The 22,918-nt window shown below is 42.8% G+C and overlaps 1 protein-coding gene across 1 annotated transcript in view; it reads left to right on the forward strand.

Moving 5' to 3' along the window:
* Positions 1-19,670, forward strand: part of LOC101693437 (developmental regulatory protein wetA-like) — a 62,379-nt gene extending 42,709 nt beyond the window's left edge. Inside the window, exons 2-3 of the mRNA XM_004772795.3 lie at positions 15,243-15,368; positions 19,547-19,670. The gene's annotated coding sequence lies outside the window, so the exon portion shown is untranslated. The remainder of the gene's footprint in view (positions 1-15,242; positions 15,369-19,546) is intronic.
* Positions 19,671-22,918: the final 3,248 nt, after the last annotated feature.

Consider the following 22,918-nt stretch of genomic DNA (forward strand, 5'->3'; position numbering starts at 1 on the left):
AAACTGTGCTAATATGGATAAACTCTATTTAGTTGTTAATGGATTACATATGGTCATAGTTATTACACTTAAAAAATATAAATTTTTAGTGTAGACAACTGCAAAAAAGAAAACTAAAATTGGCTCATAATTTTCCCAGATTGCCTCTGTTGTTATAATACCCAGATTTTGATGATTTTTTTTCCCCTGCTACTTTCCTTTTCCAGGTTTGCCAGAATTAAAGGGTATTCGTTGGTACAAGGAGAAATGGTACTTTGACCCAATTCTTGGCACCAGATTCAGGGATCACGGATCCTGAGCTGGATCAGCAGTAGGACCCCAAACACCAAATTACAAATCAGGAGCTGGCTAAAGTAAGGCAATGGAAAAATTAAAGGTGGAAATTCTGTGAGGAAATTGTAGAATTAAAGTTTCTGCAAGGTTGAAGCTGACCAAAGCTGATTTAGATGGAAGAGGTACTTATTGAGAAGATATTTGGAACTCACAAAACCATTCAGCAATCTGTAAAGACAAGTTTGGAAGGAAAGCAGTTTCCAGGGAGCCCCAAATTGCACCTTGTCCTTACCAGAACCATTCTGGTCTGATTTAGTCTGTTTTAAGCAGCTGAGTTTCCTATAAGCATGGTTAATAGAGTAACAAGGAGTGCTTCTTCATGTATATATTTTTTGTTATCAAATATAGAATTTTTTAGATTGTCAAGAATAATATGTACTCAATGATACACTTACTAGCATTAGCAATAACTATATTTAAACAAGCGATTTAAAGCAAGTCTCAAAGAAATCCAAAGATTTAGGTACAGTTAAATATATTTGTCTTTATCTCCTTCATATTTTCTCTCCTATGTTTTCTGAATACAAGCACCAGAACAATTTTCTTTAAAATGCCAATCTCATCATGTTATTTACATGCACAAAATATTTCAGTATTTCCCTGTGCCTTCAGCAAAAATCCAGATTCCTGAGCTGGTGTTAAGATTTCTCTTCAATGTGACAGCCCCAAATCTATCTTTCCAGTAGCATCTACTACTGTTTCCCTACATGAACCTGTAGTTAAAACCAAATGTGTGACTGAGCAAGTCTTGTACTCTTTTGCCTCTGTGCCTATGTTTATACCATCTTTCCCACGTAAAAAACCTTCACCAGCTCTTCTTACCCATAATCAGTTTTTCCTATCTCTAATAAGGAGATCTCATGTTCTGTATGAGAAACCTGCTTTCCTAGCCCAGTTGAGTCAATCCTTTGAATTCTTATAACAAAAACCATCCAACTTTCCAGTTCTCAATGGAGAAGTCAGGGTGTGAGTGGTGTCACCATTTACTACCATTAATCATTTAAGCAGGAGATCATAAATTTTAAAATAACCATTTAGAGGAAGCAATTTTAAAATTCTCTCCCACATTAACCCCACCATCCATCACTTGAGCCTTGATAGATTTTCTGGATGGGGAGCTACTTCTGTAGCGCTGGTGACACCAACTGAAGGTCTGCCTAGGATTGTGTCCACTTGTATGACTCTAAGTGCAGAACCTCATCATCCATTCAGCCTGTCTTTTAGCCTAATACTTATGGATCATGTTGGAGAACCAGAGTCTTGTGAGAACATTGAGAGCCTTATGAAGGGATGAAGGGGAGGAGGGGAGGACTGTAGAGAAGACTCTAAATCTGTAATGAGCCAGTAGGGCCCTATGGGGTGGAGATATTGGAGAATGAATTACAGTTGGGGTGTAGAGACATGTAGGAGGTTAAAACGGAGTGTGGGAGGGATGGTCGAGATCGCTGTGTAACTAAAAAAACCTTGTTTGGGAAGACTTAAGAGATCATCCTCATCTATATTCCTACTTACTTCGGGACTCCCAGGAATAGTTGGGTGGAATGTGAGAGTGGTCAGATTTCCCAAAATTGAAGGTGACAGCAGAGCCATGGCAATGCCATTTTTACCATTACTGACTATTTTATTTCAGACAGGTGTGGCCTGGGACAACATGGGTTATATTCAGATGTGTTTACTTGTCATTTTCAGGCACACAAAAATGATAGGTAAAAATAGTTGTGTTTAGGTGAAAGAATTATGGGTAATTTTTGTGGTAATAGTTTAACACAAATATTGTTATTATTAAACTGTTACCACAAAGTTCAGAAATATGAAAATGTTATTAAACTGGTATCATATCATAAATTTATGTATAATAGATATTCATATATATATATATGTGTGTGTGTATATGTGTGTGTGTGTGTGTGTGTGTGTATCTCATCAAAGGTACACCTGTGTTCACATTGGTCCAGGACCAATTTCTGACTGGTCACTTTGTGAGTCAGCAATAGCTTCCACGCTAGGGACTGTTGGCCTCCTTCAGATTCTCTTAGGAAAAACCAATGTGGTTGGAGACAGGGAAAGAAAGGATTCCATTAGGACCTGAGTTGGAAGAAGAGAAGCAAGGAGTCACTGCCTGCACACCAAGGAAAAGATAAACAAGAAACTAAATGATACAAGCTTTCTAGAGACCGAGGTCAACGCCTGATAAGATCGAGCTGCAGATGGAATAGTCTTCAGTCCCAACCCCATCCCATGTTTTCCTCCTTTGACCTCATTTTCTTCCATTTCTACTTTTTATCTTTATTAAAGTTTATGAAAGCAACTTTCATTTCTTTGCCTTACTTAGCTCTGTTTTTTGAACTTTCTTTTTTTATTATTTTTATTTAAAGATTTTAATTTATTTATTTGACAGAGAGATAGGGTAAGAGCACAAAGTAACCAGAGCGGCAGGCAGAGGGAGAGAGAGAAGTAGGCTCTCTGCTGAGCAGGAAGCCTGATGTAGGACTCGATACCAAGACCCTGAAATCATGACCTGAGCCAAAGGCAGCTGCTTAGCCAACTGAGCCACCTAAGCATCCCTGTCTTTTGTTTTTCATTTTTTAATTTTATTTTTTCAGTGTTCCAAGATTTATTGTTTATGCACCACACCCAATGCTCCATGCAATACGTGCCCTCCTTAATACCCACCACCAGGCTCACCCAACAAACCACCGCTGTCCCCTCCAAAACCCTCAGTTTGTTTCTCAGTGTCTACGGTCTCTTATGATTTGTCTCCCTCTCCGATTTCCCCCAACACCTTTCTCCTCTCCTTTTCTCAATGTTCTCCGTGTTATTCCTTATGCTCCACAAGTAAGTCAAGCCATATGATAATGGACTCTCTGCTTGACTTATTTCACTCAGCATAATCTCTTCCAGTCCCATCCATCTTGATACAAAAATTGGGTATTCATCCTTTCTGATGGAGGCATAATACTCCATTGTATATATGGGCCATATCTTCTTTATCCATTCGTCTGTTGAAGGGCATCTTGGTTCTGTCCACAGTTTGGCGACTGTGGCCATTGCTGCTATGAACATTGGGGGTACAGATGGCTCTTTTTTTGACTGCACCTGTATCTTTGGGGTAAAGTGCAATTGCAGTAGTGCAATTGCAGGGTCATAGGGTAGCTCTATTTTTAATTTATTAAGGAATCTCCACACTGTTCTCCAAAGTGGCTGCACCAACTTGCATTCCCACCAACAGTGTAAGAGGGTTCCCCTTTCTCCACATCTCCTCCACCACTTGTTGTTTACTGTCTTGTTAATTTTGGCTGTTCTAACTGCAGGCACCCCTGTTTTTTGGAACTTCATTAGCACAGTTAATTTTCTGCCTGTTTCCTGAGCACCAGTCCTTGCTTTATTGTCAGGTGTTAACTGGGGGGTCCTGGACCCCACACAATGTCCTATAGGCCCTCGGGAGATTTTTCCATATGAACCTGGCCATGAACATGCTGGCTGCCTGTCCCTCAGGCTGCCTGCTGTCTTGCTTTATGGCTGTTCATCTCTCAGGCAGAAGCTTTGGTACAAACACAGGCTATGTACAGTTTCATGAATGGCATGGTCTCCCTTCCTTGGAAGACTCAATTCCTATCATCTGTGAGACATGCTCTGCTCTGACCCATCACTCATCAGACCGTAAGAAGCCCTGGGAACAGTGTTCTGCTCCAAACATAGAAGGAAGAGGGTGGCTGAAGTCAGGCCCAGGGCTTACTGGGCTTACTGCACTGTGGAGGATTTCTGGCATTTACCATCGTTTAGTCCTGGGCCTCATCAGACTTCCTGAGTCTGAAGCAAGCCCAGTCACTATTACATGACTCTCTCACTCCCACCCCAATTGGCTTGCTATTTCTTAGACTTGTCTGCTGCAGTTACTAAGAAAACCTCACGTGGACCGTAGTGGTTCTTCAGAGCCTATGAGAAAGTCTTCAGAGTCCTTGGGTGGCTCAGTGGGTTAAGCCTCTGCCTTTGGCTTGGGTCATGATCTCAGGGTCCTGGATCGAACTCCACATCGGGCTCTCTGCTCGGTGGGGAGCATGCTTTGCTTCCACCCCCTTCTCCCTGCCTGCCTCTCTGCCTAATTGTGGTCTTTCTCTCTCTCTCTGTGAAATAAATAAATAAAATCTTAAAGAAAGAAAGAAAAGCTTCATTCATTGTCTTTACCTGGTCTATACACTACCCCAGGTGACCACCGTATCATCACCTAATCACTGTTGGGGAATCTTCGAAGAATCTGACAAAGACCTTGGTCTGGGGTCCAGGTTTTCATCAGTGGGGGCTTTATGTTTAATTCCTAATACCTTGAGGAAGTATTAGGGCTGTTTAATGCCCCAGCATTGCCAAATAATGGACTTTCTGTTAAACTCTCATGGTGTGAAGAATTTGACTCATCCTACTGTGACCTTGACTTTTTTGGGACCAGAGTGTACAAAGATACTACATTCCCATGAAATCCTGTGGCCTCCAGGTATGTTATAGATCGGTCTTCTCACACTTTAATGTGCATGTGAATCACCTGGGGATTTTGTAAAAATGCAGACTCTGACTCAGCAGATCTGGGTGGGGTCTGAGATTCTGCATTTCTAGCAAGTTCCAGGTAGTACTTATACTGCTGGTCCCAGGACTACACTCCAGCTGCATGGCTTTGAAGGAAAGAGAGCAGAGGAAAAACATTCCAGGATATAATTCCAAATTATATCCTTCTGTGGATATAAGTTTCTTACAGCTGGAAAGGAAGTCACCTTTAAGACAAATGAAAATGGCCTTAATCCACTTGGCCTTTGTAATCTCCTCCCAGACCAATAACATTTCTTTGTGAGCAAGCAGAGATAAGGGAACTGGTTAATGTCCAAAAGGAATCCAGACATCTGTCAGTATTTGTACCCTACTGCACTTATATTACCTCAAATACTCACCTAAACACACTCATTCCTCACCCACTCACCTAGTGATGCCAATGGAGAGTCAACTCTTCAGGTCCTAGGACAGGCCAGAAGAGATGTGAAATTGTTCTGGGACTGGATAATGGTTAGTTCTGGACAGCTGGAACTTTGAAGAAGGTAACAGGGTTATTTTCTCTTCAATCTCTGCCTGCTGTCTCAATGATAGTTGGCAGCTTGCTGGGCTGGGCACTGTAGGAATCAGAAATAAGTAATAAAACTTTGTCCCTGCTCTCTAGACACTTGCCATCTAGTGAGGAAGACACATGTGGGCAAATAACAATGGAATGATGTATTAACTCTTTAGTAGTTGTATGACAAATGTGGTTTGAACATAGGTGATAAGGAGGGTAGGGCTAAGGTTTGGGAAAAGATGTAGGAAAGACTTCACAGAAGAGTGGCATGGCAGTGAGGACTTTTTCAGCTGAAGGAAACATGGCAGGGTAGTCTAACCAGAGTATCCTGACAGGCTTCCTTGAGGGAAAGGCTGGGAAGAAAAAGCGCCTCCAAAGAAAAGTTCCCAGGACCAAGGTTTTCCAAAGCACACAAAACCAGAAAGGTGACTGAAAGTGGGGCAAAGGCTCTTGCTAATATTACATAAATATTTGGTCAGATGGAGCTTTTACTGAGGTATGAGGGAAAACCCTCTTATTTTAATACTTCTCTGAGTTTTTAATAAGTATCATTAGTAAAGGTAAAGGTAGATAAGAAACAGTTGTTGTTATAATGAAAGGGTGTATTTATGAGAAAAGATCTCAAAGATCTTTTCACCAGAAAGACACCAAAGTACTCCAGGGACAGGCCAGTTGTCTAGGTTCTGCTGCAATAATAGGGCAAAGGGGCATAATTGCCATCTAGTGGCCCAGACCCACAAATGTGAGCTCCCTTCTAGGCATCCATTGTTTCTTTCTTTTTTTGCACTTTTAGAAAAACTTATTGAGGTATAATTGATATACTAAGGTGTACAACATAGTGATTGACCTTTGTATGCATTGCAAAATGGTTACCATAAGTCTAGTTACCAACTGTCACTTTACAAAGTTAACCAATATGATTAACTATATTCCCTATGTTGTACATTGCATCCCCATGATTTCATTATTTTATAACTGGAGTTTTGTACTTCTCAATCCCCTTTAACCATTTTGCCCAGCATCCCCCCCACCCCCAAGAAGCCCTCCACCTTTCAGGTCACCACCAATCTGTTCTCTGTATCTATGAGTCTGGGTTTTGTTTTGTTTTGTTTGTTTCACATGTAAGTGAAATAATGCAGTATTTGTCTTCCTCTGACTTATTTTACTTGGCATAATACCATCAAGTTTCACCCATGTTATTGCAATTGTAAGATTTCATTCTTCTTTTATGGCTGACTAGTATTCCATTGTGTGTGTATATGTGTGTGTGTGTGTGTGTGTGTGTGTATAATATGTATATTCATGCAACTACCAATGGATGAATGGAAAAAGAAAATAAAGAAGACTTCTTTATCCATTCATCCATTTATGGACACCTAGGTTGTTTCCATATCTTGGCTATGGTGAATAATGCCTCAATGAACATAGACATACATGTATCTTTTCAAATTAATGTTTCCATTTTTTCAGTTAGATACCCAGTAGTGGAATTGCTGGATCATGTGGTAAATTTTTTGAGGAAACTTCATATTCTTTTCCATGGTGGCTACTCCAAGTTATATAGCCATAACAGCACACAACGGTTCCCTTTTCCCCACATCCTTGCCAATACTTGTTATTTCTTGTCTTTTTTATTCTAGCTATTCTGCCTGGGTGCGATAATATCTCATTGTGGTTCTTATTTGCATTTCCCTGATGATTAGTGATGTTGAACATCTTTTCATGTGTCTGTAGGCCATCTATACATTTTCTTCTGAAAAATGTCTGTTGAGATCCTTTGTCCTTTTTCTTTTCTTTTTTAAAAATTTTCTTATTTAAAAAAAAAATTTACTTATTTACTTATTTGAGAGAGAGAGAGAGTGCACATGTGAATGGGGCGGAGGGGCACAGGAAGAGGGTGAGACCCTGTGCTGAGCGTGGAGCTCAATATGGTGCTTGCTGTGGCTCAATCTCATGACCCTGAGATCTTGACCTGAGCTCAAACCAGGAATCAGATGTTTAACTGATTGTGCCACCCAGGTGTCCCTCCTCCGTCCTTTTAAAAATTCGATTACTGGGTGGGGGGGTTGTGGGTTTTTTTTTGTTTTTTTCTTTTTTTTCTGGTTATTGTTATTGAATAGTATGAGTTTATTATATATTTCGGATACAAAAACCTTACCAGATATATGACTTGAAATATCTCCTGTTAATTATGTTGTCTTTTTGCTTTATTGATGGTTTCCTCCACTTTGCAGCTTTCTAGTCTGATGTAGTCCCATTTTTAATTTTTGCTTTCATTTCCCTTGTCTTTGGAACCAGATCCAAAAAGCATTGCTATGATGGATGTCAATGAGCTTACTGCCTACGTTCCTTCTAGGTGTTTATAGTTTTAGTACAGTTCCTTCAGGTAACCACATGGCCTCCACAAGCCACTTAGTATAACCTCTTCCACCCTCTTCCAGGTCCTGGTGCCTCGGTTTGTTTCCAGGGGAACATTTGCCCAATGATAAAAATGGGCAGTATTACACACAAAAAAATTAATTCATAAGAAAGTGTAAAGAATTACTAAGAAAATGCCTGTGACCACGGCTGCTCCTGTGTCTAATTTGGTCGAGGAGAGGAACTGATGGAGGACCAGTGGAGAGCAGGAAGAGCAGGGGTGGGGGTCGAGGCGTGGCCTGTCCCTGAGAGACAAGAAACAAATACAGGAAGAGGTGGCCAGGCAGCAGCTGCCTTTGAGTTTACTTGTTTACCTTCTCCTGGGAAGGAGCAAAGAGAAACTGCTCAAGATATTATTTTTAGAGCTATTTTCAAACAGCGTGGCTAGAAAGGGCTGCGGTACTAATGGCCTGTAAAGAATGTTTAGCATGCTTAGCTTTCTTATAGAAGGGCTTTGTTTCTAGGTACACCCGCATGTTAAATTAAAGGCTCTCAAGAAAGAAATCCCAAATCAGTGCCCCCGCATGATGTGGGAAGGTAGGGGGCTCTCTGGCTCCGTGAGGGGTCTGACATGGCTTTCTTCTGGTGTCGGTTTTTCGGCTGGACTCCACTTCTCTGGGGTTCTTTGCTATTTGCCAAATTCTTACACTACTCAGAGGGAGTCCAAGGGCTCCTTCAAGGCTGTGAAGAGGTCTTTTCAGATGAGGAGGCTGGTGTGTAATGAGGCAGAATCATTAGAGAGCAGGTGAGAGGGAGGATTAGAACCTGTCCATGGAGGACAAGGAGGAAGAAGGGGCAGGAACCAGGATATTGTAATTAGACAGACCTTGTTCTCATCCTGGTTTCTGAGCTCTGAGACAACGCAGGCAAGTTAGCTCTTGCCTCAGTTTCTTTTTCTATAGAATGGAGACAAAAACAGCTAATGTTATTGTGAAGATTTTTAAAGGTGATAAAGAATGTAAAGCACAGAGTCTGGCACCTCTGAGAGGCCAGTCCTTCCCTCTGAATGCCTACCCCAGAGTCTCCCTTCTAAAATGTTTCCTCCATTGGGCCTCCACTTCCCTTGGAAGCATTCCTCAGTCTCCAGTGTTGCTCAAAGATCACCCTCTTCTAGAAGGAGGAGTTCCCCTTTGGTGTGGGACAAAACCAGAATGAGGGTGAGACTTTTGAGTGCCTGTGGGTGGACGGCCTTCTTTCAGAGTGCCTGGGCTTCTCTCTGGAATCCTTCTTTCCTCCCCTGCTCAGGGGCTGTAAGGGGCTTGTTACCAAAAGTCCAGGCGTGAGTGTCTCAGGCTGGTGCTGCTTCCAGTCTGAGCAAGACAGGGAGAGATGCTGTTCCCCTGGGCTCTAATTCTTTGGTGCCCCTTTAAGAAAGGGCTCTATTCACCCTTGACAGTTAAAAACCTCAAAGGTCTACGTTAAGCATCTAGGCCTAAGGGGAAATGGCCTGGGGAGACTCTCAGCTGCTTTTGGCTTGGGCTGGGATTTGGGTAAGGTACCAGCATCTTTCTTTTTTTTAATTTGATCAAATATAAATAACGTAAAATCTACCATTTTAACCATTTTTAAGTATAAAATTCAGTGGCAGTGAGTCCATTCATATTTTTGTGTAACCGTCACCACCATCCATTTCCAGAAATTTCTCATCATCTCCTACTGAAATTCCATACCCATTAAATAATAGCTCCCCATTTTCTCTTTATCCCCAAACCCTGGTGACACTATTCTACTTCCTATTTCTGTGAATTTGACTATTCTAGGTAACTTATATCAGTGGGAATCATATAGCATTTTTTGTGTCTGTACAGGTCTCTTTTAAAAAGAAAAATGATATATTACAGATTTACTCTATCACCTATTCTGATGTTGCTTCTGTGCATGAACACATACACACATACACACACAGATAAATGTAAATATGAATCCTATGCTCATAGCTCTATTTGCAGCTTAAACAGTTAGAAAACCAAATTATCAAACTAACCCCCAAAATCCTATATGATTAAATTTAATGTGAGGGATGATGTTTTGCTAAAACAAAACCCCCTAATTGGTTAATAATTTAAAGACTTCCGGTTCTGGCTGTATATTTAATTTCTTTCCTACATTTTGACTTCAATTGTTTTAATGCAGAGAATAAACCATTTGCATAGTGTCTTGCAGAAAATGTCACTAGTAACGTCAAAGCTTGATTTGGTAACGCAAGATAATCAGACCACACACTTACCCATAAGGTGGCAGCAAGCGATTCTTGAAGACCAATTTTAATGAAGTGTTACTAGATAATAATGTAAAATTATCTTTTCTTGGAGATAAGATTAGCATTGTGATGTTATTAAAATCTGAATTACAGGGGGCATCTAATCTAATTCCTATTAGAGTTGGGAATGGAAAAATCCTTCACTGCAATTATCTACTTCTTGCAGCTAATGAACTGCTGCAAGTTGGTAAACACAAAGATAAGCTCTAAGCATTAGAATCTGAATATGGAATTACCTGCTCTGGCCAGGTCCTCTTGAATACAGCATGCTTATAAAACTGCGCCAGTTATCTATTGCTAGGAAACAAGCAACCCCAAAATTTGTGGCTTGAAACAACACTTGTACTGCTCACAAATCTGTGATTTGGGCAGAGTTCACTAAGAATGGCTCGTCCCTGCCCCAACCGAGCAGAGGCCTCTGCTTGGGACTTACCTAAGGTGGCTAGAAGAATGGGACCTAGAATAATCTAATGATTCTAGGCCAGTAAAGTTTTTCTGTAAAAAACCAGATAGTATGTTATTTTTACCCCTGTAGACCATATCGTTTGTTGTAACTACTAAACACTGTCATTGTAGCAAAAAAAGAAGCCACAGAAAAATGGATGGGCATGGTCGTGTTCCAATTAAACTATTTATAAAAATAGGCAATAGGTCAGGTTCGGCCAGTTCAGAAACTGCCCGCCCTTTCGAGCTTGCTTGCTGACATGTCTGGCAATTGACACCATCTGCTCACTGGGACCTTGTCTGGATCTTCTAGCCAGAAGACCTAGATGTGGTTCTTCATGGGTCCTGAGCTTCTTCTCAACATAGAGCTATGTCCCAAGGGCAAGTTTTCAGATAGAAAGGACCAGAAAAAAAGGACCAGAAGAAAGCTCTATCTTTTTTATAACTTAGCCTGGGAAGTCAGGCATCATCTCTTCTTCTTCTTCTTCTTTTTAAGATTTTTATTTATTTATTTGACAGACAGAAATCACAGTTGACAAAGCAGCAGGCAGAGAGAGAGAGAGAGAGAGAGAGGGAGAAGCAGGCTCCCTGCTGAGCAGAGAGCCCGATACGGGGCTCCATCCCATGACCCTGAGATCATGACTTGAGCCAAAGGCAGAGGCTTTAACCCATTGAGCCACCCAGGTGCCCCAGGCAGCATCACTTCTATCACATTCTACTTGTTGAAGTGGTCACAAAAGCCCACTGAGGTCAAAGGGGAGGGGTTACAGACTCTACCCTTGATGTGATAGTGACCAGGTTTCAAAGAAGCACGTAGGACTAGGAGTATCGCTGAGCCCATTTTTGGACAACACAGTCTTCCACGTTTACCATTTGCCATGTGATGACTTGTTCTCCCACTACTTTTTTACACTCAAACCATTTCAACATCCTCACTTAAACAGCAAGCAGACCTTGATGCCATTTAAGCTTTGCTTGCGTAAACCTTCACAAAGCGCAACCTTAGGTACTGAAATTTCACAAAGCATTCTTAAACAGTCATCCAGATGATTGAGAACAAGCTAAGAATTATTTTTATATTATTATTCAAATAAAAAGTCAAATTAAAAAAAATCTCAGAGAGACCTTGTGATTCTCCGAAAACAATTTCTTCATTTGAGAAGTATGCCAAAGGTTAGAGTGGAAAACCAATTCCTCCTAGCTTTCACGTGGTCTAGTCCAACTTCCTGGAATGAAGGTTGAAAGTCCTGTAGTCATAAGCTGTGTGCATTTGCTGTAAGAGTCCTCTCCCCAGAGATCCCTTGGGAAGCTGTAGTTCAGGATTTGGTTTCGGCCATCTCCGTGTCTTTCCCTTAGAGGCACTGCTGACAGCCCCAGTTTAATGGTTTTCAAATGTTTTCAGCTGGGCTGTGGCTTGTCTGCAGCCTCTTCACAGCCATATGAGCAAAAGATTCTCTTCTTCTCTTCTTTCTTTAGTATTTGGAATTCTGGTTGACCTGTCTTAGCTTTGTGGATCATCTTCCAAAAGTCTTTTTAGAATTTAAAAAAAATTTTTTAAATTTTTTGTTATGTTGTGTTAGTCACCATGTGGTACATCATTAGTTTTCGATGTAGTGTTCCATGATGCATTGCTTACATATAACACTCAGTGCTCCATGCAATATGTTCCCTCCTTAATACCCATCACTGGGTTAACCCGTCCTTCCACGCCCTCCCCTCTAAAACCCTCAGTTTGTTTCCCAGAGTTCATAGTCTGTCATGGTTCATATCTCCTTCCAATTTCCCCCCTTCATTTTTCCCTTCATTCTCCTAAGATCCTCCATGCTATTCCTTATGTTCCACAAATAAATGAAATCTATGATAATTGACTAGCTCTGCTTGACCTTCTCTGCTTGACCTCCTCTGCTTGACTTGGCATAATCCCCTCTAGTACCATCCAAAAGTTGGGTATTCATCCTTTCTGATGGCTGAGTAATATTCGATTGTATATATGGACCACATCTTTTTTATCCATTCGTCTGTTGAAGGGCATCTTGGCTCTTTCCATAGTTTGGCTATTGTGGACATTGCTGCTATGAACACTTGGGTGCATATGGCCCTTCTTTTCATGCATCTGTATCTTTGGGGTAAATACCCAATAGTGCAATTGTAGGGACAGAGGGTAGCTCTATTTTTAATTTTTTGAGGAACCTCCACATGGTTTTCCAAAGTGGATGTGCCAACTTGCATTCCCATCAACAGTGTAATGGGCTTCCCCTTTCTCCACAGCCTCTCCAACATTTGCTGTGTCTTGCCTTTCTGAGAGTTTTGTTTGGTGTCCAACCTGGAGAACTGGATATCTGATACAGGCTGCTAGTTGGTAGAAGAGAAAGCATGGAACACTTTCCTGCTTAACCATCTGGTTTCTGTTTCTGGGTTTCTGAATAGATCTTAAGAATGCTGTCCACTTGGACCCTCTGGGGCGCCTGGGTGGCTCAGTGGGTTAAGCTGCTGCCTTCGGCTCAGGTCATGATCTCAGGGTCCTGGGATCGAGTCCCGCATCGGGCTCTCTGCTCAGCAGGGAGCCTGCTTCCCTCTCTCTCTCTCTACCTGCCTCTCCATCTACTTGTGATCTCTCTCTGTCAAATAAATAAATAAAATCTTAAAAAAAAAAAAAAAGAATGCTGTCCACTTGGGGCACTTGGGAGGCTCAGTCAGTTAAATGTCTGCCTTCAGCTCAGGTCATGATCCCAGAGTCCTGGGATCAAGCCCTGCATTGGGTTCCCTGTTCAGCGGAGAGTCTGCTTCTCTCTCTCCTTCTGCTACCTCCCCTGCTCATGCTTACACACTCTCTCTCTCTCTCAAATAAGATCTTTATCAAAATTCTGTCCACGCTGATAAAGGCTTGCTAAGTGAGATCTTCATTCAATGTGTTTAGTGATGGAAGAGGATGTGGGAACCATGTCTTCAGGTAAGGAATACATGCATTCAGAGAATCTGTGGTGGCTAGACTGAATTACACTATTCGATCTGTAGGGAACAGTGCAAGCACACAGGAGGCTTCAAGGAATCAAAGACTGTGAGGCAGGATGGTGCTAAGAGCTCATACGTCTCATACCCACCGTGTCTTCTTTCCGGGTTTTGGATGTTGAACTTTTCAAAGTTGGTCCAGGGACTGAGGGCAAGAGCCCAGTTGGTATGGGGCTTTGGAGGCCTTTTTGCTGAGCCATTTGTTGAAAGGGAAGCAACAGCATAACTCTGAGGTGGGGAGACACTCAATTAAAACTATTTTGACGTTTCTCTTGCATTTGTTACTGAGAGGCTGAGCTATGGGCCCTCCTTTCCTCCTGTACATCCATAAGGGGTCTCTATCTTAAGATGTTTTCCCTCTCTCCTGCTGTTCGTTCCCCACTGAGAGCCAGACCTCCTCTCTGTGACTCACCCGAGTTGCTGTAGAGATAATTCCGATGGCAGAGGCAGAGGCCATTGCTTTGAGAGGAGGGAAGCAAGTCTCCTCTCATCATGCAAATACCCCTAATTAAGAAATCCAGAAACAGATTCTGTGTCATGGAAACATAATTTCCTTTGACTCAGAGAATTTCAGGAATTGCTGCGGGCTATCAACCTATTTTGATTTCCTGGGTTAAATGGCTTCACCCTTTGCCCTGAGTTTTCTAGAACAAAAATGAGTTCAATCTAACATTTGTAAATTATCTTCTACATGCCAGATGTGGCCCTAGTAACTTGGGAAATAGTTATGAACAACAGAGTTCCTACCCTCAAGGAGGTTACAACTGACTAAAATAATCTTTATTTATTTATTTTTTAAAAATGTATTTGATAGACAGGGATCACAAGCAGGCAGAGAGGCAGGCAGAGAGAGGAAGGGAAGCAGGCTCCTCGCTGAGCAGAGAGCCAGATGTGGGGCTCAATCCCAGGATCCTGGGATCATGACCTGAGCCGAAGGCAGAGACTTTAACCCACTGAGCCACCCAGGCACTCCCTAAAATAATCTTTAATTGGTAAACCCCCATGGTACGTAGATCTTGATAGAAAGGCAAAAACACTGTTTGGACACTGTTATGAGATGAACTGTGTTCCCCCAAAATTCATATGTTCAAGTCTTTACCCCCAGTACCTCAAATGTACTTTATTTGGAGACAGAGTTTTGTTTTATTTTTACAAAGGAAATTAAGTTGTAAAGTCAAGTCATTAGGATACACACTAGGGAGAGACGCCTGGCACAGATCATTCACAACCCATAGAAGGAATCAGTCCTGCTGACATCTTGAGTTTGGACTTATACCCTCCAGGCTATAAGACAATAAAGTTCTGTTGTTTAAGCTCCCCCAGTCCCTAGTACTTTGTTATGATGGCCTTAACAAAATAGCATAAAAACCCAGTAGCCTCCCCCCACTGTTGTACAATCTGGTGGAAAACCCTGGGTGGATAGAAATTAAGTGTTTGTGGAGTTTGAATTTACTAGACATTTGATAAATTCATTCATTTATTCATTCCCCATCTTTTTATTCTGGTTTATTTTTTATTACACTTTATGTTGGAAATTATTCTAACTCTTGTTAGTTTACTGTCTTTCTACTTGCTTTATGATAGATGTGTAATACATATTTGTTGAGTAAAAATATTTCCCTCCTCATTCTCTTCACTCTCTCCCTCTCCATTCAATATTCAAGCGTTTTATGTCCATTCCAGGTTCATCCCTGTCAGAGCAAAAAGAAGTTCGAAGAATGACTCTGAGGAGCTTGGGATTTCAGGAGAGAGATAAAGATAAAGCCCATGTAAGGGGCTGCATTCCAGTATTCCAGTGCCACGTGATGAGTAAGTATGTGCTGGACGGGTGTTGGATCATAACTGTTGCAGAGGGAAGGTGCAGTGTGCCAAAGTGTACAGACAGGAAAAGGCTCATGGAGGAGGAAGAATCTATGCTTGAGATGAAAGAAGAGCTAAGAGAGAGTATAGCAGGGTCCAGAATGTTCATAGTCCATCTGCCTTCCCTTACACCTGGGAGCTGTGTTTAGGGAAGAGTGAGATTGCTCCAGACTGGGGGCTGGGCAACGCATGGGGATGGAGATGATGGATAGAAGCTGGAGCTTCCTTCTGGCATTCCAGGAGGCCAGAGCAAAAGTCTAGTAGCTCTCAACTCTGGCTGCACCTGAAAATCACCTTGTGAACTAAAAAAAAAAAAAAAAAAAAAAAAGTTAATATAAAGACCCTACCTTGATCTGGGATCCCCTGGAAACTGTAGGCAGAGCTTCAGAGAGAAGAAATCCCTTTAGGATGTGGATTGACAGCAACGGCTTATAGCGCAAGACCCAAGCCACTCTGCCCAGTCATGAGACTCTTGCAGCTCTGGTGTAAGACTGGGATAACTGCTGGAAATAAGACATCTGGCTGCATTCCACTGGTATGGCCTCCTTTTCCTGAGTGTCAAAGTGCCTGCTTGTGCCTTCAGAATATGTTGACAGATCCGTATTCTGTTTCCAATTCTGTCCTTTATTTTATGGTGGGAGTAGTAGGAACACAACCAAAATAACCCGGTCTCCCTCTTTTTAGGACCCTTATGCTTCCTGAGGGTGTTCATAGGAACCAACTAGAGAAGTGTTTTTTGTTGTTGCTGGTTTTTATTTATTTGTTTGTTTTGAAAGTGTTGGGGGAAATTAGGTCCAGAGTTTTAGGGATCTCACAACTTGGGTTCTGTCGGCTTAATCAAGATACTTTTGAGCAAACAGAAAGGAAGGAACAGAAAGAGAGTTGGTCAGTCTTTAAAAACCTAGAAATGTTTGGGATCTACAAGGCAGCAGGTACCTCCAAGATATTGTGGACATGAAATGATAAATGAGACATTGCTTTTGCCTTCCAGTCTCTGATAATTTAGTTGGAGGGGTAAGGAATGAACATGTGAAATTTTAACAATAAAGGATTTCTGTAACAGCTCCAAACAATGGAATTGTTGTCAGGGCATCACAGGAGTATATAATTTATCATTAGATGAATTCTGAGGCCAGTTGGAACCAGCCAGAAGAAAGTGAGGTCACTTCAGGCCAGGGTGGGAGAGATGGGTTGGTGTGAACAAAAGTTAGAGCCTGAGGTAGTGCTGGCATGCTCTGGTAACAGGCAAAAACCCATTTGGCAGAAGCAAGGAGGAGAGTTTCAGGCAAGTGGAGAATGAGGGAGGGCAGAACTCCGTAATGGAGAACCTCGAACCCCAAACCAAGGTGAGATTTCATTTTGAGGAAGTGGGCACAATGAAAGTTTTTCAGTGAAATGGACTTGAGTTGAAGAGATTCTGTGGCCCTCCCTGAGTCTCAGCAGATCTGTGGTCTGCAGTGTTTCTAGCCATCATGGGGTCTTCTGGAACCCTTGTCCAGCTTCATCATTTTGTGCCCCTTCAAGGGCGCAGTGCTTGAGAAAAAACTTCCAGCTTGGAGGACTGGCCATACTTTTTCAAACAAGGGAGTTAACATCTTTTCAGAATCAAGTGTCCGTGGCATTGAGCTTCCTTCAGGGGGCGGGAGAGACCAGGTAGCTTTAGAAAGCTCCCTCCAGGACACTGTTCAATGACTCAGCAAGGGAGGTTTTGCAATAGGCTTATAGAACTTGACCAGCTTGCTTTTCCTAAGGAAACCTTGGTGTCCTAAGAAAACCTCAGCCTGGGCCCCTGTCCTGCCGGGTTGAAATTCCTTCTGTCTTCTGGTAGCACGCCTGTAGCACATGCTCTGGAACTTGTGTCAGGGAATCCAAAAACGGCTTTGGAATCAAGTCAAATTTCAGTTCAGGCTTTGGTTCTGCCTCTACACAGTTGTGTGACGTTGGGCTAGTTAACCTGGCCTCTCCTGGTGACAGTTTCCTCATCTGTAAAACGGAAACAAGAACTACTTCATGGCATGGCTATAGGTCTTAAGTGAGACAAGTATTAAGTGACACCCAGTAAGTATTTTTTTCTATTATAAAAATCCAAAATATTTCTATCAAGGATATTAGTCGTGTCCTTTGGCTCCCCCTGAAACAAAATCAGATTTCCTGACTTTCCAACTACACCTTTTCTTCTAGGCCTACCCTAATATTTGAGTCCTACAGGTGGCTCTGCTCCCCAAACTGTGCCTGACCTAGAAAGGGTTGAAGGAGAAATTTCTGTTGCCCAAGAAGTGGGCTGAACCAAAGGGTAATCCCTCCTTTTCCAAATCTATTTAGAAGATCCTTCCCTCAGGAACAAACTGAACACAAAGAAGGGGGATTGGGGCATAAAGCAAGAAAACAGGATTTCTAGTTGTAAATTTGTGTTTTCCAAATAACTTTCCAAGACACATGCTTCTATAATGCTTTCTCTGTGCCAGTCATAGTTCAGCCGTTTTATAAGCATTAATTCATTGAATCCTCATAACAACTCCATGAGGTAGGTGTTATTATCCCAGTTTGCAGTTGGGGGAACTGAGCCACAAAGAGGTTATGCAACTTGCTGGAAGTCACACGGACACAAGGGCGACTTTAAGCCCTGGCATTGCTGTGAGGAAAACTATTGTACTAAAATTAGTGGAGAAGAGAGTTCCTCTATAATGCCTTCTTTTGACAAAGCTTTCAGGTGTTCTAACAAGGGATTTGTTAAAACAAAGTGAACCTACCACACAGTCATCCATGATGAAATACCTGAACCTTGCTTCCCGGGTGACCTCAGCTATTGTGAGTGGTCCCCCTTTCGACCGTTCTGGCTGGGCTGCTCTTCTCTTGATTTATGTCTTTTGACAAACATCTGCTGAGCATCAGCCATGCGCTGGGCACAGTGCTAGGTGCGGGGGACAGCAAGATAATTACAAACAAGTTGTAGGCTCAAGAAGCTCACTGTCTTATGGGGAAAGTCGAGAAATGAACTGATGGTCACATATGTACCGAAGAAAGGGCTCTACAAGGGTATCCCTGTCTTTCTTCACAGAAGTGAGCTTCACTTTCTCTAACTCAGAGCTGGAGCCAGCACATTCCTTTACAAGAGAGGCAATTGCCCAGTCCATCCACTGACAAAGCTAAGCAGGATGCCTTTTGTTCTCCGTCTTCCTCCCTCCGTCACCACATCTTCCTGTCTCTCTCTGTTCTTTGAACTTCTTGTCCTCCTTCCCTTCTTTTTTCCTGTGCTTTTGCTTTTCTCTTAGTTACCTGCAGACCTTGCCAGGGCCGCTCCCAAGCACTTATTCTCTGAGCCTGTCTTTTTAGTATATTTAGACATCCAAAGGTAAGTCAAAGAATGAAAAGGGTTGGGAAACACTGACCCAGATCTTGTCAAGCTCATAACCGGTAATTTTGTCTTGTTACACTGGCATTTCCTGCCTCTTTGTGACCTCAATAGTGCACTGAGCATCCCAAGATGCTCCCTGATTCAAATGCAGCTTGGCTGGATTCTTAAAATGAGGAACATGTCAGGGAGAAAGAGATCAGAGTAGGTACCAGAGGTGAGGAAGAGCCAAGTCTGAGTACAAAGAATAACCTTTCTCCTTGCATTCAGCTCTCAAATGCCATCTCTGCCCTAGACCTCCCTTGACAAAGCCCAGATGGTGTTACTGGGGGAAGTGTAGCAACCAGAGGGTATGGAGAAAGTGCTTTGTTTGGGGCTCTGAGAAAGGGGACTAACTAAGCTGATGGTGAGAAAGATGAACAGACTGTCCTCCTACTAATGCTGCTGGTTACTCAGTAACAAGTCTGTGATGAAAACATCTTAAAAGAGGACCTCAATCCCTGTAACTTTCTTGCTTCTCTTCCATTAATTCTATCATTCTATCCCCCTTCTCCCTAAGAGACTTAAAGCACTGTCATTTTCAGAATTCAGTTATTCTGGGACTTTTAGTGATAGTTTCTCACTTTTAATTCATTGGAAAGCAGTGAAACCAGATGGCTCTGCCTCCCTTTCTGCTGCTTCGCTAACCCTAGAACTGGTTCTCTGCCTTCCTTTGTTTTATCCACTTATCTGTCCAGAAATCCATCTGACAAGCATTTATTGTGCTTCAACTTAGTGTGAAACTCTCTGATGGCTACTCTGGAGGACACAAAGATGGAGAAGACAAACTCAGTGCTTTCAGCAACTTGTAATCTGCACAGGAGACACATCTAAATATAATAATAAATACAGATACAGAAGAGATTTTGTGGAACCTGCGTTGACTTTTCTCTTCACCATTTTAGAAGTGATATGGTTCTTTAAAAACAAGCCTCCTACATCCTGATGCTTTTTTCTCTGCTATGAGCTCCAGGAAGGCCAAGTTGATCCTTTAAGGAAAGAGTTTGTCACAGGCCAGGAGAAAGGACTAGACTTTGGGATCAGGGTGGGAACCTTCAACTTGGAACCTTAAATCAAGATTTTAATCAGCAGGAGAAGAGATGCTTGGGTCAGAATCACGCTTGGCTCCATGCCAGACCTTAAAACCAAGAAAGACATACATAACCAGAGCACAGGTGTAGATGCAATGTTTCCTTTTGCTTTTCCAGATTCCTTTGCACAAGGTCCTACCCTTTCTCTGAGGACATAACAGTCAAGAGCATCCAAAAACCATGACACATTCATCCCTTTAAGAATTTCATCACTGGATTAGCTGGCTTGGGGTAAAAGATCTAGGAAGGGAGGTGGTGAGGAATGGGGATGAGTACACTGAGTAAACACTAGATCTAGGAGACAGTATTTGAGGTGGGCAGTCATGATATTTGGCACAGAGTTTTTTTTTTAATATTTATTTATTTATTTGAGAGAGAGAACTTGAGTGAGTGTGATGTGGGGAGGAGCAGAGGGAGAGGGAGAGAAACTTCAAGCAGATTCCCTGCTGATCATGAGCCCAATTTGGGACTTGATTCCATGACCCATGAGACCATGACCTGAGCTGAAATCAAGAGCCAGATGCTTAACCTGCGTGACTGAGCCACGCAGACGCTCCATGACATACAGTTTTTGAACCAAATGATAACCAAGGAAAATTCAGGTAGATTCTCCATCTCTTCAATCAAGTCTATCAAAGATTACAAAGTAATTCTAGGTAACATGGGGAAGTAGAAGCCTCTATATAACTAAGTTCAAAACATGGGCCTGCAGATATTCTTCTATATTTAACTAGGGGGTCAGTCCATTTTATTGGGGGGGGGTGTTCAGACTCTACCTGAGTCTTGAAGGATGAGTAATTTACAAGGTGCACAAAGTAGAGAAAGAGATTCTAGATAGAAGAGGGAAGGAGAAGTGATAGTGCTGAGATGGTGGGACTGAAGGTATAGTTGCAGAGGGAGGAGGAAGCTAGAAGGAGTGCCAGGTGTAGAGCCTCCATAGTCCACATTAATGAATGGGAGGTTGCTAGAAGCTAAAGGAGGTGAAGCCCAACTATAGGACCCACTGCCATGGTTTGGAAGAGTGGAGGGTCTCCAGAGTTTCTTCTATCCACTGGAGCAGGTGGTTCTGGGATAGGAAGCTGCCCGAGGAGACCACAGAAGAATCTATTATAAATGCAAGCTGGGACATTGGGGAGGGTATGTGCTATGGTGAGTACTGTGAATTGTGTAAGACTGATGATACACAGACCTGTACCCCTGAAACAAGTAGTACATTATATGATAATTAAAAAAAAAAAAAAAGAAGATATACTTGGAAGTTGGGGCAAGCCAGTGGCAACTCTGATAGCTGCTTCATTTCTGCTCCCTGGGTAGTTCGGTCTACACGAGACTACTACTCGTGCTCTGTGGCATGAGACTACAATTTCTAGAGAGACTTGATTTGGGAGCCATTTCTGGTTTATTAAGGTGTCACTTGGACAGCGTACAAACAGCACAAGTGGAAACTACAAACCCACACACAGAATAAATTATGACATTTGCATTTAAAAGTAGACAGTAGAGGAATCCGTGCTACCAGAAGGGCTTCCCAGTCCAGTGTCTAGAGATTCACCAAGTGTCAGTAGGCCCTGAGAGTTCAGGATCAATCTTCTGTGAGACTTCTGGAGCCAACTGCCCCCCTGCAAGCATATCTAATGAGGCCCAAACTCCTGCACACAAACATGTATACACAAAGACGAACACACACGGGGTAGGGGTGGGGGATGGCCTGTAAACAACAGTCACTTAAAGCAAAGTGGACCCAGTTGTGCTTTCCCTGTGGCACTGGGGGCCGTTCTGTCTCCTACCCTTGTTCTTCACCAAGTCCCTGGCTCTGGTGGGAGTTGTGGGGGGGCCCCTGGGGTAGTGAGGCAGTGGGGGGTGGGGCGACTGCTGCCTGAAGCTAGGAGCCTCTGCTCACACTGCAGAATGAGCACTCCCTTGCACTCCTGTCTGGCCTGCCCAGCCCTGCTGGTCACTCCCAGGAGAGTCAGGGAAGAGATGTGCCCTCAGGGAAATCTACCAACTTGGGAGCCCCATGAACTGTGGGCAAGTCCTACATGGGCCACTCTCTAGCAGTGTGATGTCTGGGGAAGTTACCTCAGTTCTCTAAGCCTCAAATTCCCCATATTCCCCATCCGTGAAATGGGAACAAAAGTGCCTACTTCACAGGGTTGTCATAAGGAGTTCCTGGAATTTTATATTGCCAAGTACCACACTAGACTCAAGTTCAATATTCAAAACCTATTCTCTTTTCCTGCCTTCTCCCACATTTTTTCTTTTATATTTCCCCATTTTGTATTCCCAGGTTTACGTAGCTGTCAGTGCTCATGTAATCCCAATGGCACCAAAACCACCTCTTGACAAACAGGGCCTCTCCTACCCCATCAGAAATTACTGGTGTGTGCTTCCCCCACCTGCTGCCCTGACCCGGTACAAAACTGTACCACCAGAAAAGTCAAAGGGATGGGCCACAGGGACAAGGAGACAGTCCGGGCCTCTGGTATCATCTGAGCTCAGGAACAAGACCTGGGCAGCCTATGGGCCCATGGAGACCTGACAGTCTCAGGAAAGCTGGTGAGATGTCATAATGGCGGAAAGACATGTGCACCAAACAGCGGTGTACAGGTGACTCTGAGCTGAGTCTGGCCGGAAGCTGGAAATGAAGGGTGGTCGTGTTCACAAACTTCAGCAGAAATACAACCACCCCTTGCCAAGAGCGGGGCACGCAAGAATGTAAGAGACTCATCTTCCTAGCAGGTCTGTCCACCAGAAGGCCAGTTTGATGGGTCCCAGGCTACAGCTCTGGTTCTGCAGAAACTTTCCTTGCATCTCTCCATCTGTATGTCTGCATAGTTCTCCACCTGGTATATATTAAGAGTTTCATAGAATACAGACTGACCAGGACAGAAGACCCTCTGTGCTCATTTAGCACCTTTTATCTAAAAGTTATTTTTTAAGGTCGCTCAACCAAGTCTTTCACAGGAATGCTGTGAGGTAGTAACAAGACAGGCAATACTCCTCTTTTGATAGATTGA

This window comes from Mustela putorius, unplaced genomic scaffold, assembly GCF_011764305.1.
Source record: "Mustela putorius furo isolate JIRA1106 unplaced genomic scaffold, ASM1176430v1.1 tig00003834_pilon_pilon_pilon, whole genome shotgun sequence".
NCBI classification, from domain to species: domain Eukaryota; kingdom Metazoa; phylum Chordata; class Mammalia; order Carnivora; family Mustelidae; genus Mustela; species Mustela putorius.